General features: G+C 45.0%; 1 protein-coding gene across 4 annotated transcripts in view; it reads left to right on the forward strand.

The window, feature by feature from the left end:
- ACSS3 (acyl-CoA synthetase short chain family member 3) overlaps positions 1–16,714 on the forward strand; it is a 137,748-nt gene that overhangs the window by 67,328 nt on the left and 53,706 nt on the right. The gene's annotated exons all lie outside the window — the stretch shown is intronic.

A 16,714-nucleotide genomic window follows, 5' to 3' on the forward strand; every position in this document is an offset into this window, starting at 1 on the left:
CACCCATTTTCGTGCACGCACACAGTACCGCCAGAGTATTTATTTAGAATGGCACCACAATCGGGCGGGCATTGTTTATGTAAGAGCACTGGCTTTCCCCCCATAGCAGTAAAATGGGGGATGTGGCCTCGCAGGAGTGCCACAATAGTGGGTCATGCCCCCTAATTTTGTCCCTCCTCCTTGCAGTGTGTGACATATTGTGTCTTGGGCATTGCGGTATGCGGCATAATGTGTCAGGGGCATTACAGTGTGTGGCATAATGTGAAAAGGGCATTTTTTTGATTTATGCAGATTTTCTTTTTTATTATTATTATTTTAGTAGCTCTTCGAGTAGCTCACATCCCAAAAAAAGGTTGGAGACCACTGTTCTAGGAGATAATAGATTGAATCTGATTGGTTGCTATGCACAACATCCTATCTTCAATAGAACTCTAATAGCTGTGATATGCTTATTGTTTAACCCTCTGTGAGAGATGCGCAAAATATCTGCTAAAAAGGCCAGCGTCGCTCACATTTGTTATATAAATGCAAATAAAAAATGTTGTGTAAAAAAGGATTATATTTCCTATATAAGGTAAACCTGATGAATACAAATGTTTGCTTGTGTATAACAGTTAAGTGCTCCCCACCCGTGCGCACAGCAGCCTATCAAGTTATATATTTGAGGGTTTTCCTTTCCCCTCACAAAAGGAAGTGCAAACAGAAGATATACATAACTTTAGGACAGGCGCTGATATGTTCTACTTCTATGGTACTTATCCGTCGTAGATGTACTTAGTGTACCATGCGGAGGGAAAACATTCATATAGTGAAGTACAGCTTTAGTACAACAAAATTTTAATGAACACACTGCACTCTCTGGTAGGTTACAATCAAATCCTCCAGAAATGTGCTAACACTATTAAAAACTCCAGTGACAAGATGATTAAAATAATTCCTTATGGGAAGTCCTCTGAATGACTCAAAACAATGGGGCAATTACCGGATCCGGTGGAACTGAATCGCCAGTTCGTATAGCGCATGTGAAAGTGTCCCGGGGCAGAATCACAGGTATCAGCTCCCTCGAGTCTCGGTGCCTCACTTTCCTGGTCACTCCAGAGGGTCTTCTAGACTGACGCATTTCGACTCCTTCTGGAGTCTTTTTCAAAGTCTCAGGTGGGTGTAATTTGCCAAGGTGTCCAGGCCGTCTTATATACTGGCTTTGGAGATAGTTCGCCAGTCAGTGTGTAGGATTTTCCGTTCACTTCCGGGCTCCAGCCCGGATGTGACGTATTCTGTTTAACCGGCGTCGCCATGGTTACCGGGTGTTCATCTTGTAACTCCCGGACTCCAGTCCGGAAGTGACATCTCGTGTCGGTCATAGTTACCTTAGTTACTGACGCTCGGGATATGTGAGCCGTGCGTCAGCTGTTTAGCTTCCGGACTCCAGTCCGGAAGTGACGTCGCGCATCAAAGCCTCCGTGGTTGCCTTGGTTATGGACGCTTAAGTTGTATGCGCCGATACGTCACATCCGTTTTGGCTTTGTTTATTGCGTTGCCATGGTCAGGCTGAAATTGAGGGAAGTAACGTCAGATAGTGTTTTTATGCATATGGTCTTTCTTATTTATATAAAGTGCCAGTGCATAATCAATTGTAAACATTGAGTATATCCGCTTACAAGGTGACAATGCTTATAAATAACAAGTATATAAAAGTGACGATGCTTGCTCTATTGTTGTACACAGTATGCATATACATTATTTGGAAAAGAATACGTCACTGGTGGTATTATATATGCAGTCCTTCCCATTAATACAAGGTGACAGTGCATGCAGATTTAACCTCCCTATAGGATGCAACTCCCTTATTTTATATATAAAAGTGACAGTGCATGTGGGAGGTATTTGTTATCTTAAAGTGGCAGTGCTATCCTATAGTTAAAATGTAAAACTTAGTAAAAAATGTTTTACTCCCACATGCACTGTCACTTTTATATATAAAAATAAGGGAGTTGCATCCTATAGGGAGGTTAAATCTGCATGCACTGTCACCTTGTATTAATGGGAAGGACTGCATATATAATACCACCAGTGACAGTATTCTTTTCCAAATAATGTATATGCATACTGTGTACAACAATAGAGCAAGCATCGTCACTTTTATATACTTGTTATTTATAAGCATTGTCACCTTGTAAGCGGATATACTCAATGTTTACAATTGATTATGCACTGGCACTTTATATAAATAAGAAAGACCATATGCATAAAAACACTATCTGACGTTACTTCCCTCAATTTCAGCCTGACCATGGCAACGCAATAAACAAAGCCAAAACGGATGTGACGTATCGGCGCATACAACTTAAGCGTCCATAACCAAGGGCAACCACGGAGGCTTTGATGCGCGACGTCACTTCCGGACTGGAGTCCGGAAGCTAAACAGCTGACGTACGGCTCACATATCCCGAGCGTCAGTAACTAAGGTAACTATGACCGTCGTGAGATGTCACTTCCGGACTGGAGTCCAGGAGTTACAAGATGAACACCCGGTAACCATGGCGACGCCGGGTAAACAGATACGTCACATCCGGGCTGAGCCCGGAAGTGAACGGAAAATCCTACACACTGACTGAATGGAAAATCCTACACACTGACTGGCGAACTATCTCCAAAGCCAGTATATAAGACGGCCTGGACACCTTGGCAAATTACACCCACCTGAGACTTTGAAAAAGACTCCAGAAGGAGTCGAAACGCGTCAGTCTAGAAGACCCTCTGGAGTGACCAGGAAGTGAGGCACCGAGACTGGAGGGAGCTGATACCTGTGATTCTGCCCCGGGACACTTTCACATGCGCTATACGAACTGGCGATTCAGTTCCACCGTATACAGTAATTGCCCCATTGTTTTGAGTCATTCAGAGGACTTCCCATAAGGAATTATTTTAATCATCTTGTCACTGGAGTTTTTAATTGTGTTTGCACATTTCTGGAGGATTTGATTGTAACCTACCAGAGAGTGCACTGTGTTCATTAAAATTTTGTTGTACTAAAGCTGTACTTCACTATATGAATGTTTTCCCTCCGCATGGCATACTGAGTACATCTACGACGGAGAAGTACCATAGAAGTAGAACATATCAGCGCCTGTCCTAAAGTTATGTATATCTTCTGTTTGCACAAATGTTTGCTTGCCAATTTTCACAGCTTATTTCACAAATTCCCTTGGCACTCAAAGGATTAAAAGGCCTTTCGGTAATTCCATATGTGAGGTTGCTTTCACATCCAAAGTAGTATATTACGCCCTTGGTATCACAGATTATGAAGCGGTGGATCTCTGTAAAATGTTGGTTAATAGTGTATTTGCTATATTTCCATAATATAACAATTATGGATGTACAGTGAAGGTTTTCTTTTATCACTGCTATTTAGTGGTTTTTAATTAGGGTCTAAATTACAATTTGAAAGAGAAATCTATTCTACCCTCCAACATGACCCATTCCATTAGGTACAACATGCTCTTTTCTTGGACTTCCCTGCCAGTAGCAGTTACAGCGGTTGGACTCCAACTGGGGTGGTGGTGGGGGGGGGGGGGGGGGTGGTGGGGGGGTCACATCAACTGCTAGTAAGTCCAGGACAGTGATGTTTGGAGTGAGATTAGGTGTGGCTCCCCTTTTTGAATATTGGCTGTGCTGCTGCACCACCTCTGCAACTGCCACTGGTAAGACATTCCAGAAACAGAGCATTTTGTACCGAATGGAATGGGCCATGTTGGAGGGGGTGGTACTGTACAATGTAACTCATACATTCTATTCATTGGTTAAAATGTTGTATGTACAGTATAGAGTAGCCATTACAAGATAACCCTGTGTTTGGTTCTGCCCCCTCAAAAGTCAAGTCACAAATAAGCAGTTTGAATTATTTGTGCAGGTGTATGATAATGACTGTTCTAAAAGGTAAAGGATCATGCCATATAATATCCATCTAGAAATAACAAAATGTGTATATCGGTTTTGTTTTCCACTTTACTTGAAATATGTTAATCAATCGTGTAATTGGGTATTATCACCTGCTGGCATGACATTGAAAAAAATAATAATTCCTGTAGATACAGTAAAAGCTAGGTATAATACTCATTGTTACCATGGAAACAGTATGCACTGCTGCCCCATTTCCTCTGTATGTTTTTTTTTCTTGTATTGTACAGCAATATATGATTCTAGTTTTGTGGTTTTTTTTTTTTTTTTTTAAATAAAACAAATGTAATTTTTTTTTATTTTAGATTGTTGTCAAACTAGTCTAAAGGTGCGTACACAGGGGCTACAATCGCTGGCAATATGGTCGCTGAGGGACCATATTGCCAGCAATTGGAGTGTGCACTGGCGATAAATTGCCGGGTGCGCGCTCTTCCGATTTCAGCCCCCTAATGGTCGGAGGTGCATGCTCCTCCGACCATTAGGGGGCTGAAAATGGAAGAGTGCGCACCCAGCGACTTCCCCTGCCTCTTCTCCCGGCAGTGTGTCATTTACATCAGTGACCATCTCTGGATGAAAACGGGACACTGAGCAATATGATTGCTGAGTAATATGATTGCTGAGCAATATATTGTCAGCAATCACATTGCACCGTGTGTACACAGCTTAACTGCAGACTTGCATTAAAAGTACACTTAAATTGTAGATGGCAGTGTTACTGTATGTTACCTTGTCTTGTTATACATTCCTCTTAAGTTGTCTCTGTATTACTCTCTATTTTACAAATAACCATAGCAGGTGGCACTACAGGATTGTTAAATAATCTCAAGTAGAAGGCATGTACATTCCGACTTGCGCCTTTTCTCAGGGTTTCATTGTTTTAAGATCATTTACGGCACATGTCTTCAACCTGTGGCCCTCCAGATGTTCTGGAACTACATGTCCCAGCATGCCCTGACAGTTTTGGCATGCTCTTATAGGAAAAATATGTGGCAATGCATGTTGGAACATGTAGTTTCACAACATCAAGAGGGCCACAGGTTGAAGACCCATGATTTACAGTCTATTATTTTATATGCACTTCTCCATATCCCCTAGCCAAGGGCTGGCCAACCTGCAGCTCTTGTGCCGCAAACGTCTCTTTTCTTAATAAGATGCGGCTCCCAAGATTAGGGCAATCACCCCCCATCTTAGTTATTTTGTGGCTGCTGGAGTATAAGGAGTCTGAGCAGGTAGACATTCATGTAGTCCTCCGACTATCCAATTTTGACTATCCACTTTTGGATAACTTCACTTTAGATGTACTTTAGATTTAAACATTCTACAGGTGAGATAATCAAGATAGACTTACCTGCACAGTCTATTTTTCTATGCGATACTGACTAAACTGGGGCGTGCATTGAATTGCATCACATGCAGCTGAACACTGTCTGTATTACGATATACTAATTATTATTTTAGATGTTTTTTTTTAAATGTATTTAAGTGGGGAAATCTGGAGGTCTGGATAATGGAGTGGTATAATATTACTGGGGATAGAAAGTAAACAATTGCTGTAGTGTTAGAATCTAATGTCATTCCAAAAGGCGTGAACACAAAAATGGGGTGTGGCCTTGTGGAAGCTAGGTCATGCCCATTTTCTTTGCATAGCATTGGCTCTTTGTCTTACCAGAACATATTTTTGGTTCATTGCCTCTTATTGGTGGGTACTGTGTGTATAGTTTATGGTAGAAACATAAGGGGTGTACACACGCTTCAATTTTTACAGATTTATTTTTTTATTCGATTTTGATAATAGAACCAAAATCAAATGGAAATCAAATTGTTTTTAAGATGCTTTTGATCCGCATTCGATTCGATGTGCTCTCCCGTTTCTCTATATCGAAAAGTGAAATAAACTGTGCAGGCAAGGAAATATCGACTTCGATCCAGTAAATCAAATGTGTACACTGTAACTAGAATGCACATCGATCTCAATATTGATTGCAAAAGGGCAGATCAAATGGAAAGCAAAGGCCAAATTGAAAGGGGATGGAATTGGGGAAATCGAAAGCAAAGTAAATTGATGCGTGTGCACACACCTATAGAATTTGACAGCAGAGAAGAACCATTTGCCCTGTCTAATCTGCCCCTTTTTTTTTAACCATATTGTTACTTCAAACCCTATTAGGGGGGTATGCAATCCTCCACCGCTATTCCTGATGGGGGAAATAGCAGCGGGGCTCTCTTCAATGCTGTCTTTACCGACATTGCATTGAAGAGGGATCATGGCAGAATGAGCCCAACTTTAGAAGCTGTCGGGCTCATTCTGCTGATAACGCCCGTGAATTGTCGCAATCCTGGCCACAGATCGACAATCCAAGGCCATTTACCCAGACATGCCCACTTCTCGCCAATCGGCAGGCGTGGCATTGAATCTCGCCTGATTTGCTGTCGGGCAAAACGCAAACGGGCCTGGATCACGGCTGTCTGGAGGGATCGACAGCCGTGACCCAGGATTGATTGCATACCCCCTTCATCTTTATTACTTTGTAAGGATATTCTTATGTCTGTCTTATGCATGATTAAATTGTTCTACTGTCTTAAGCCTCTACCACCTCTGATAGGAGGTTATTTCACTTGTCCACTACCCTTTCTGTGAAGTATTTTTTTCCTCAGATTTCCCCTGAACCTACCTCCCTTCAGTTTCAGTGCATGTCCTCCTGTTCTAATACTTCTCTTCATTTGAAGAATGTTTCCCTCCTGGACCTTGATATATTTAACAGTTTCTGTCATGTCCCCCTTGCCTTTCTCTTCTCAAAACTATACATAATGAGATGTTTTAGTCTTTCCAGTCAAGTTTTGTGATGTAGGCCATGCACCATTTTAGTTGTCCTTCTTTGTACTGTCGCTAGTGTATTTATATCCTTCTGGAGATATGACCTCCAAAACCGTATACAATATACTTTCCTCTACCTCCCCCATGGCAGCCATTACTTGTGGGTTCTTCCCCTATTGGGTAGCTTTGGAAAGGAAAAAAAGACGCCCCTTCTCCATATAAGGCTCCTCCTCCTTCTCTCTGTGTCTTTTTTTCCTTTCCCAGGAGGGTAGCAAGTTTTTTGTGTGGCTTACCCTGTGAAGCGGATCTGGTTCCCACCGTCGCCCTGAGCGCCCAGGTGGGGACAAAGTAGCCAGGTTGCTGGTGAAAGCCTCGGAAGCCGCATGCCGTCCTCAGGTTTGGGCGGCTGACAAGCGGTGGCGTCCAAGGAGGCAATGTGGAGGTCTCCTGCCCGGAATCCAGGTGAGACCGGGCGGACGTCGTCACCCGCGGCAATCTGCGGGTGACAAACAGAGAGCAGGCCGCGTCGCAGCCAGACCGCATGAACTTTATGGCGCGAGCTGATGACAAGCCGGGACGTGGCGTCTGACGCGTCCGACGTGAGGGCGCAGCGGCTGGCGGGGACCCGGCGCGTGACGCGCGGGTGTCCGACGTAGGACGAGTGACGCGCTAAAGCAGCGCCAATATAAGGAGGCAATGGAAGTTGCTCAAACGCTGTACCACCAACGAAGGGCAGCAGTTCCAGCGGTCCTGAGATGTGACTGGAGGCATTTATTTCATAAAGGTGGTGAGTGTGTTTTCTCCACTACCAATGTGAAAAAAAAAAAACGTATTGTGCAAATGGGCTGATGTAGCTATGTTGTTTTTATAGACAGCCTTAAGGGTCAGTATAAAGCATGGAGGAAGAGAGGAGGCAGATCAGTCAAAAGTCAGGGTAAGCCACAAGAAGTACATTATTATTTTTTGAGCATGTTATGGAGACTACAGAATCTGCTGATAATTATACATTATTATGCAGATCCGATAACAGCAAGGAAAAAGGAGAAAAATCCAGGCACAAGAAATTGCACACAGCAAAATGTCTTATGTGTAATGTATCATTGCCGGATAAATACATGGGGAGTGTGTGCGAGAAATGCAAGACACCACAGTTGTTACCCCCATCACAGATGTCGGGATTGGTCGACATGTTGAAGACTGCTCTTGCCGACACTTTTGTTACCAAAAAAGATCTGGCAAAGAGCACAGGGAAGAGAAGTCGCTCCAGAGTAAGCGAGGCATCAGCAGAGTCTGGAGAGGAAATAACGGAGGCAGCAGATGAGGCTGAGGATCTAGTGGTAGATAAGTCAGAGAATGACTTCAATGCCGACATGGTGGAGAACCTTCTAACATTGATACACAAATCCCTGAATATCGAGGACGCGCAGGAGGAGGTAAAACTCCAGGAGCTACTGTTCAGGGATAAGAAAAAGAAAGGGAAAACCTTCCCTTTATCACAATCCCTAAAGCAGGGGTCTTCAACCTTTCCGACAGTGTGGGCCACATTAAAAAATTCAACGAAGCCCAAGGTCCACTAATCTCTACTGTGGTATTTAGCACAGCCTTTCATAGATAGACATCACATCCCCGGCATACATAGTTGGCACAGCTGCCCATACACATAAACCCTGCCCCCAATATATAATCAGCAGCAGGGCTATTTCTAGACAATTAGGGTCCCAGTGCAAAAAGAAAAAAAAATGCAGCTCCCCCATACATAACATTATATTGAAGAAATCGTGCACGCCGTAGGCGCGCGCTCCCCAAAAGGGGTGTGGCCTAATTCTAAGGGGCGTGGTCTAATTATAAGCGTGTGAACTAGCAGGAAAACCATTACCTGACATTTCACTTTTGCAACCTGCATGACCAAACATTGGTTACCGCAGGAATGGTTGTTGTCCTTCCACGCTTAAGTTGGCTGGCTAAAGGCCGCATAGTGACATATAAACATGAAGGCCCACACAGTGACCTAGAACTCCTCACAAATCAAGCCCAAGCAATGACAGGCTACTTAAATCAATATACACTGTTTATCTGTAATGCCCATTACGCATTGTGCCACACACCGTAATGCCCATTACACATTATGCCACACACCATGATGCCCATTGCACTATAATGTCCCCAATACTCCTGCTTATACATATGATGCCCGCAGCAGTGCCTCTCATAAAATGCCACCAGTAATGTCTCTCATAAAATGCCACCAGTAGTGTCACTGGTCAGAAAGGGGTAATTCTAGATAGCCAGCACAGCCCCCATAAAGCACAGCACTTCATAGATAGACAGCACAGCTCCCTCCCCCCCAAACATAGGCATCTCCGCACAGCCCCCCCCATTGATAATCAGCACAGCACTGCCAGCCCCCCTCCCCCATAGTCAGCACTGCACAGCCAGATGCTCCCCTCCCCCAATATTAAGCACAGCATTGCAGCCAGCTCACCCCCCCCCCCAGTCAGCACCGCATTGCAGCCATCTCACCCCCCCAGTCAGCACCGCATTGCAGGCAGGCAGCTCATCTCCCCCCTCCCCTTAAGAAACCTGCCTTAATCTCCGTATTTCCCTTTCAGAGGGCTGCTCCTGCTGGCGGCGGCGGCTGTCTTCAATTAGAAGGAGGCAGGCAGGGACGGGTGCGCAGCATCAGAGGTCTGGAGCCGGTTGTCACACGGCGGCGGCTGTCTTCTCTGAAAGGGCGCGGGCGGGACGTGTGCGCAGCTTCAGGAAATCCACAATGTGCATGTCCCGTCCACCCCAGCCACTGCACATCCTCCTCCGCCGCGTCCCCCATGTAAAGGGATGAGCGTGGAAGGTTTTGGCTTTTTTAAACGGCACTTACAGGGTTGTTTTTTTTTTTTTTTAAACGGCATTTACAGGCGGGCCAGTCAAAACAACTCAGCGGGCCACGGGTTGAAGACCCCTGCCCTAAAGGATATGGTATCGGATGAGTGGAAACATCCGGATAAAAAGATTACTGTACCTGCAAAGATAGGTAAGATGTATCCGTTCCCTAAGGATCAGACGTCCACTTGGGACGAGGTTCCAAAGGTCGACGCAGCGATCGCAAGGATATAAAAAAAGACGACTTTGCCTCTCGAGGACGCGAACATATTTAAAGATCCTATGGAGAGGAGAGTGGAACTGGGGCTGAGAAAACAGCACCTGACTTTGGGGGCAGCTATGAAACCTGCGGCCTCTATGGCTACCACATCCAGGGTGTTGCGAGAGTGGTGCCAGCAGCTGGAAGCTGATATGATGGATGGTTTAAGCAGGTCAGATATGCTTAAAACGGTGCAGAATATACAGTTGGCGGTCGAATTCTTGTGCGAGGCTTCTATGGACACAATGAGGCTGACAGCAAGGGCAAATGCTACAGCAACAGTAGTTAGGAGGGCACTCTGGCTCAAGCCTTGGGCAGCAGATGTGCAATCTAAGATAAAATTACTGTCGCTTCCTTTTCAAGGGGACTATTTATTTGGAGCACAGCTAGATCAAATTATAACAAAGATATCTGGAGGGAAATCGGTTTGCCTACCGCAGAAGAAGGTGGTTAAGAAAACTACAGTAAATAGGGCATTTAAGTACCAACCACAGGAATATAGAGAGGCGAGGAGCTACCGACCGGGTAGAGGATTTCGCAGGAGTAATTGGTCATCTAGAGCAAATTTTCGTTCCCAGAGGGGAAGAGAAAATAGATTTGCCACAGGACAAAGCTCACAATGACGCCAAGCTCCAGGCGGTAGGAGCCAGGTTGCTGAGATATATAAGCACCTGGGAGAGGTCCACAACGGACAAGTGGGTCCTCGAAATAATAAGGACAGGATACAAATTGGAATTCGGAAAAATTCCAGGGAATTTCTTTACAGAATCTCCCATACCGAAAGACTCGTCAGAAAGGGGAGCCTTGTTGTCAAGTCTAAGAGAAATGATAGATCAAGGGGTAGTGATAAGAACTCCCCGAGATCAAGTGGGGGTAGGTTGGTATTCCCGCTTCTTTGTGGTCCAAAAAACGTCCGGAGGTTACAGGACAATATTGGACTTGCGGAAACTGAATCAATTTCTAAAGGTGAAGTCGTTCAAAATGGAGTCAGTGAGGCGTATACTACCAGACTTAAAAAAAGGTTCATACATGACCTCTATAGACCTCAAAGACGCGTACCTGCATGTACCTATATTCAAGGGGCATCAAAAGTATTTAAGGTTTTGCGTCAAAGGAATAAGTTACCAGTTCACGGCACTTCCGTTCGGATTAGCCACATCCCCCAGGACGTTTACCAAGGTACTGATTGTGGTAATTGCGAACTTGAGAAGAGAGGGGATAGTGGTCTGGCCGTACCTAGACAACCTACTAATAATGGCGGAAACAAGGGACTTGGTCATGAAACATACCAGCAGGACAATGCAGTACCTAGCAGAACACGGCTGGTTGATAAACCAGAAAAAAAGCCAGTTGGAGCCTACAAACCGGATAAAGTATCTGGGGGTGATACTAGATACTCGAGGTATGACAGTGAGTTTGAGTCCGGAAAGACAACAAAATATGGTACAGACGATGAGATCGACACTGGGCAAGTCTGTCACATCGGCAGAGTTGTGTATGAAAATGCTAGGGCTCATGGCGTCTGCTCTGGAGACCGTCGAATGGGCAAGGTTTCATACCAGAAAGCTTCAGAGATGCTTCCTATTGCAGTGGAATGGGGTCAGCAAGAACCTAACACAAAGGATAGTATTAACAAAAAGGGCGAAGGAGGACATAAAGTGGTGGTCATGCAGCCACAGACTAGAAATAGGAAGGTCCTTCGCAAAAACAGGTCAGGTGGTGATTACCACGGATGCAAGCATGATAGGTTGGGGGGCAGTATGCCAAGACCATACAGCTCAAGGAGCATGGACAGACAAGGAGAAGAGGAAACACTCCAACCTCAAGGAAATGAAAGCAGTCCTATGTGCGTGCAAGAGCTTCCAGAAGGAACTGGTCAACAAGGAAGTGATAGTCAGGTCGGACAACCAGGCCGTGGTGTCTTATGTGAACAAGCAAGGGGGCACCCACAGCCTAGAAATGATGCGGGAAGCAGAAGAACTGTTTGCCTGGGCGGAAAACAACGTGGCGGATATACGGGCGGTGTATCTCGCAGGCAAGAAAAACGTAGTGGCAGACGGCTTGAGCAGGACAATGTGTCTGCCAGGCGAATGGGGCCTAAACACAGAGGTGTTCAGGACACTAACAGAGATATGGGGCAATCCGGGAATAGACCTTATGGCCACATACCAGAACAAGAAAGTCAACAGATATTTTTCCAGATTCCGGGACCCGAAGGCGGAGCAGTGGGACGCTCTGACAGCAGAGTGGCCGAAGGAACTAGGATATGCGTTTCCTCCATTCCCGATAATACCAAGGTTTCTGAGAAAGGTACAGAAGGAAGGAGCAACCGTGATTGCGATCCTACCGTACTGGCCCAGAAGGGCATGGTTTTCTCAGCTTCTACGTCTGGCAGTAGACGGACCGTGGAAGCTTCCAAAAAGACCAGACTTACTGGTTCAAGGCAAAGTAAGGAGACACCAACCGGAGAAATGGAACTTGATGGCGTGGCTACTGAAACCAGGGCGCTGCTAGGCCAAGGGTTTTCGGAGCAGGTGGTGAATACCTTACTAAAAGCCAGGAAAACGTCTACCTCTAAATTTTATTATAAAATTTGGCTGAAGTATACGTACTGGTGCAAGGAAAATAAGAAATTACCGGAGCAAATATCTACTATTTTGGAGTTCTTGCAAAAAGGATTGGAAAAACAATTAGCAGTTAGCGCTGATATTTGCACCTTCAAAGTGCTATCGGCCATGTTGGACATCAATATTGCCAGTAATAAGTATATTCAAAGATTTATACAAGTGGCCAAAAAAATAAGGCCACGTTTTCATCAACCTATAGCTCCATGGGATCTAAACCTAGTTCTCAACGCTCTTACGCAAGGTCCCTTCGAGCCCATTCAGGAAATTCCATTAAAAATTCTGTCATGAAAAGTGGCATTCCTAGTAGCCATAACGTCCGCCAGAAGGGTTTCAGAACTGCAGGCCCTCTGGGCAGAAGAACCGTTTATGAATGGGTTCGAAGACAAGGTAGTAATGCGAACAAACCCCATGTTCTTGCCCAAAGTAGTTTCGGATTTCCATGTGAATCAAGAGATCATATTACCATCATTTTGTGCAAAGCCAGCGAACGTGAAAGAAGACAGGCTGAACAAATTAGACGTAGTCAGAGTATTAAAAGTTTATCTGGAAAGATCAAAGAAAGTTAGGAAAACAAAAAATCTGTTCGTATTAACTGAGGGGAAGAACAAGGGGGAGGCAGCTTCCAAAGTAACAATCGCAAGATGGATAAAAAGCTGCATTGCAGAAGCATACAAAGCGAGTAATCAGGTACCTCCAGAAGATCTGAAGGCACATTCCACGAGGGCAGTAGCGACCTCATGGGCAGAGAAAGGTGCAGCATCCATATCAGACTTATGCAAAGCAGCAGGGTGGTCGTCCGTGCACACATTCACAAGGCACTACAGAGTAGATGTCATGTCGTCGGCGGATGCCAAATTTTGACGGAAGGTCTTATCTGCGGTAATATATATAAAAAAAAAGTATATGTATAGATGAGTATGTACTTATTGTATGATTTGGAGTATGTATCCCAGCCCAGTGAAAATTGAACTGCTGGGGCATTTCCCACAAGTAATGGCTGCCATGGGGGAGGTAGAGGAAATATCTGATTTTTACCTGATAATGTGTTTTCCTTTACTCCACCATGGCAGCATAGTTCCCGACCCCATAGAAGATATTATTTTATATGCAATTAACTGTTTGTATTTGAGAGCTAGAAACGAAAGACACAGAGAGAAGGAGGAGGAGCCTTATATGGAGAAGGGGCGTCTTTTTTTCCTTTCCAAAGCTACCCAATAAAGGAAGAACCCACAAGTAATGGCTGCCATGGTGGAGTAGAGGAAAACACATTATCAGGTAAAAATCTGATATTTATTAAAGTTTGTGCTGTTAGAGTTCCCCATTTTGGTTTTTATATTGTGGCATCTGTTAATATTGTCACATCTTTTTTTACACACAATCATGCATGTACTTAAGGCATAGTACATTGAAGTGCATCCTATTAGATCTATTTGGTATTATGAAGTTAAACCAGAAACTAATTTGTGATAAACTCTTAATGACGCTGAAGATTTAGCAGCATGTGTATACCATTAACCATAGATAACTTTAAGGGAAAAGTACTTGCTCTAGGTGAATCTGCTATCTGGGATCTGGTTCTTAAGCTGGGTACACATATGTACAATTTCCTTTTTCTTGCGACCGTTCGATCGACCGAATACACGTTCGGCCGTCCAAAACATACGACCGTTCTGCGCGTACACATATGTACAATTTTACTTGCGACGTCCGATGTACTCCCGTCCAAACAATCGCAAGAAGAAGTATATGAGAGACCCTGTAACCCTTTGCCTGCTGTTTTAACTAATGTGTGTATAATGCCTCACTGCCCAACACTTTAGAGGCATCACTTTAAGACATTAATCAATGTTGAAGTTTTAATAGAGTGTGCTGGAAGCTCTTTTCAGGGCACCATAACACACTATTAAAACTCATAATGCAGCATACCACCGTGCTTTGTCAAACTGTCAAGCATATCGAACATGCGTACACACTTCACTTTTGTTCCGATATGGAGCCGTCCTGTCGGATGAAATATTAAGCAGCAAAGAACCTTCGACCGACCGACCGTGGACGGCCAAGAGCGTTTTTGGCCGTTTATCGGTCGCACAGCAGCAATTGGGACAGCGTACACACCTATACAATCGAACGGCCGTTTGCCCCCAGATTGGAAGAACGGCCCGACGATTGTATATATGTGTACCCAGCTTTAGGCTTGCTAGGTATTTGATGCCATTCATAACAGAATGGAGAGCAACTAGAGAATGTAAGAGACCACACCGCTACGTGAACAGAAGTAGTTGCTGACATAAAGAAGTCGGTGAACACGGCTTTTGCAGGGGCAAACAGACAGGGTTTGTAGTGGAGGTTGAGGGGTGGGGAACCTCCGGCCCGCGGGCCGGATACGGCCCCCGCACCCAGTATGTCTGGCCCGCCCGGCCGCCTGCCTATATTACAGCCGCCCGCCCGCCCACCTATATTACAGAAGTATCGTCCGCCCGGCCGCCTGCCAGTGTGTATAAGCCCACATGTATATGCCGCTGCCCGTGTGTATAATGCCCACATGTATATGTCGCTGCCCGTGTGTATAATGCCCACATGTATATGTCGCTGTCAGTGTGTATAATGCCCACATGTATATGCTGCTGCCAGTGTGTATAAGCCCACATGTATATGCCGCTGTCAGTGTGTATAATGCCCACATGTATATGCCGCTGCACTGTGTATAATGCCCACATGTATATGCCGCTGCCCTGTGTATAGTGCCCACATGTATATGCCGCTGCCCTGTGTATAATGCCCACATGTATATGCCGGTGCCCTGTGTATAATGCCCACATGTATATGCCGCTGCCAGTGTGTATAATGCCCACATGTATATGCCGCTGCCCTTGTGTATTATGCCCACATGTATATGCCGCTGCCCTTGTGTATTATGCCCACATGTATATGCCGCTGCCCTTGTGTATTATGCCCACATGTATATGCCGGTGCCCTGTGTATAATGCCCACATGTATATGCCGCTGCCAGTGTGTATAATGCCCACATGTTTATGCCGCTTCCAGTGTGTATAATGCCCACATGTATATGCCGCTGCCCTGTGTATAATGCCCACACGTATATGCCGATAATTGATAATTTTTATATGGCCCCCGAAGGTTTTTCAAATTTTACAAATGGCCCTCGGTAGAAAAAAGGTTCCCCACCCCTGCCGTATAGCATGCAATTCTTTCAAAATGACTCAATTGAAAGAATGGCATGCTATTTATACTGTGCCTTCCCCAGACACCTGATGTTTGTAATGGGTTTAAAACACTGTTTACTCCTAAAGATTGGTTCATGAACGGCAATCGCTTGTGATGAAACTATTTCAAGTGGATTGAATATGGCATAGAAGGTTTTAGTGTTGTTAAATGGATTGTTTTTTCCTACACTTGTGAGATAGAAATACTGGTATTTGTGATCACCTTGGCAATAGATTTTTATTCTGTTACTGTATATCTGGTTTTATTTAAAATAGACCGATGTTTTTGTGTTAAAAAGCACTGCTAGTCGTGCTATGCTAAGGTGCAACTCTGTAGCACCGGGTTTCTTTTCTGAAACTTTTTCTTTTAAAGTGGTTCTTATTTTCATGCCTATATTCTGTGTGTGACTGCGCTTGTATCTGCATACGAAATGTAGTTACACTGTTTTTCCAGGAAAATAGTGTACTGTACCATTCTTATGCATATACCCAGTGCTACTGAGTATATTAAGTAGAGATGAGCGGGTCCGGATCTTTGAGATCCGAACCCACCTGAACATCGCAGTCCGGATCCGAGCTGACTCGGGAGTTCCCGCCCGATTCCGGACCGAAAACGAGACAAAACGTCATCATCGCGCTGTCTGATCTGGATTTTATATAAGACACACGCGCGCCCCGCCATCTTCACTCCATTATAGGAGAGGGAAGAGGGTGGTTGGGATCTGTGCTCTGTGGTGTGCGCTTTTGTTTGGTGCTGCAGTGCTCACTCGATTAGGGTCTGCACGCAGGGGCTGCTGACTGTACACAAGTCCAGTGTGCTGGGGCTGTGTACAGGGCCTGTGTCCAGTGTGACAGGGCCTAGTGTGACGGCTGTGTCCAGGGGCTGTGTCCAGTGTGACAGGGCCTAGTGTGACGGCTGTGTCCAGGGGCTGTGTCCAGTGTGACAGGGCCTAGT

The sequence above is a fragment of the Crinia signifera genome, chromosome 4 (assembly GCF_055691185.1).
Source record: "Crinia signifera chromosome 4, ASM5569118v1, whole genome shotgun sequence".
NCBI lineage: Eukaryota > Metazoa > Chordata > Amphibia > Anura > Myobatrachidae > Crinia > Crinia signifera.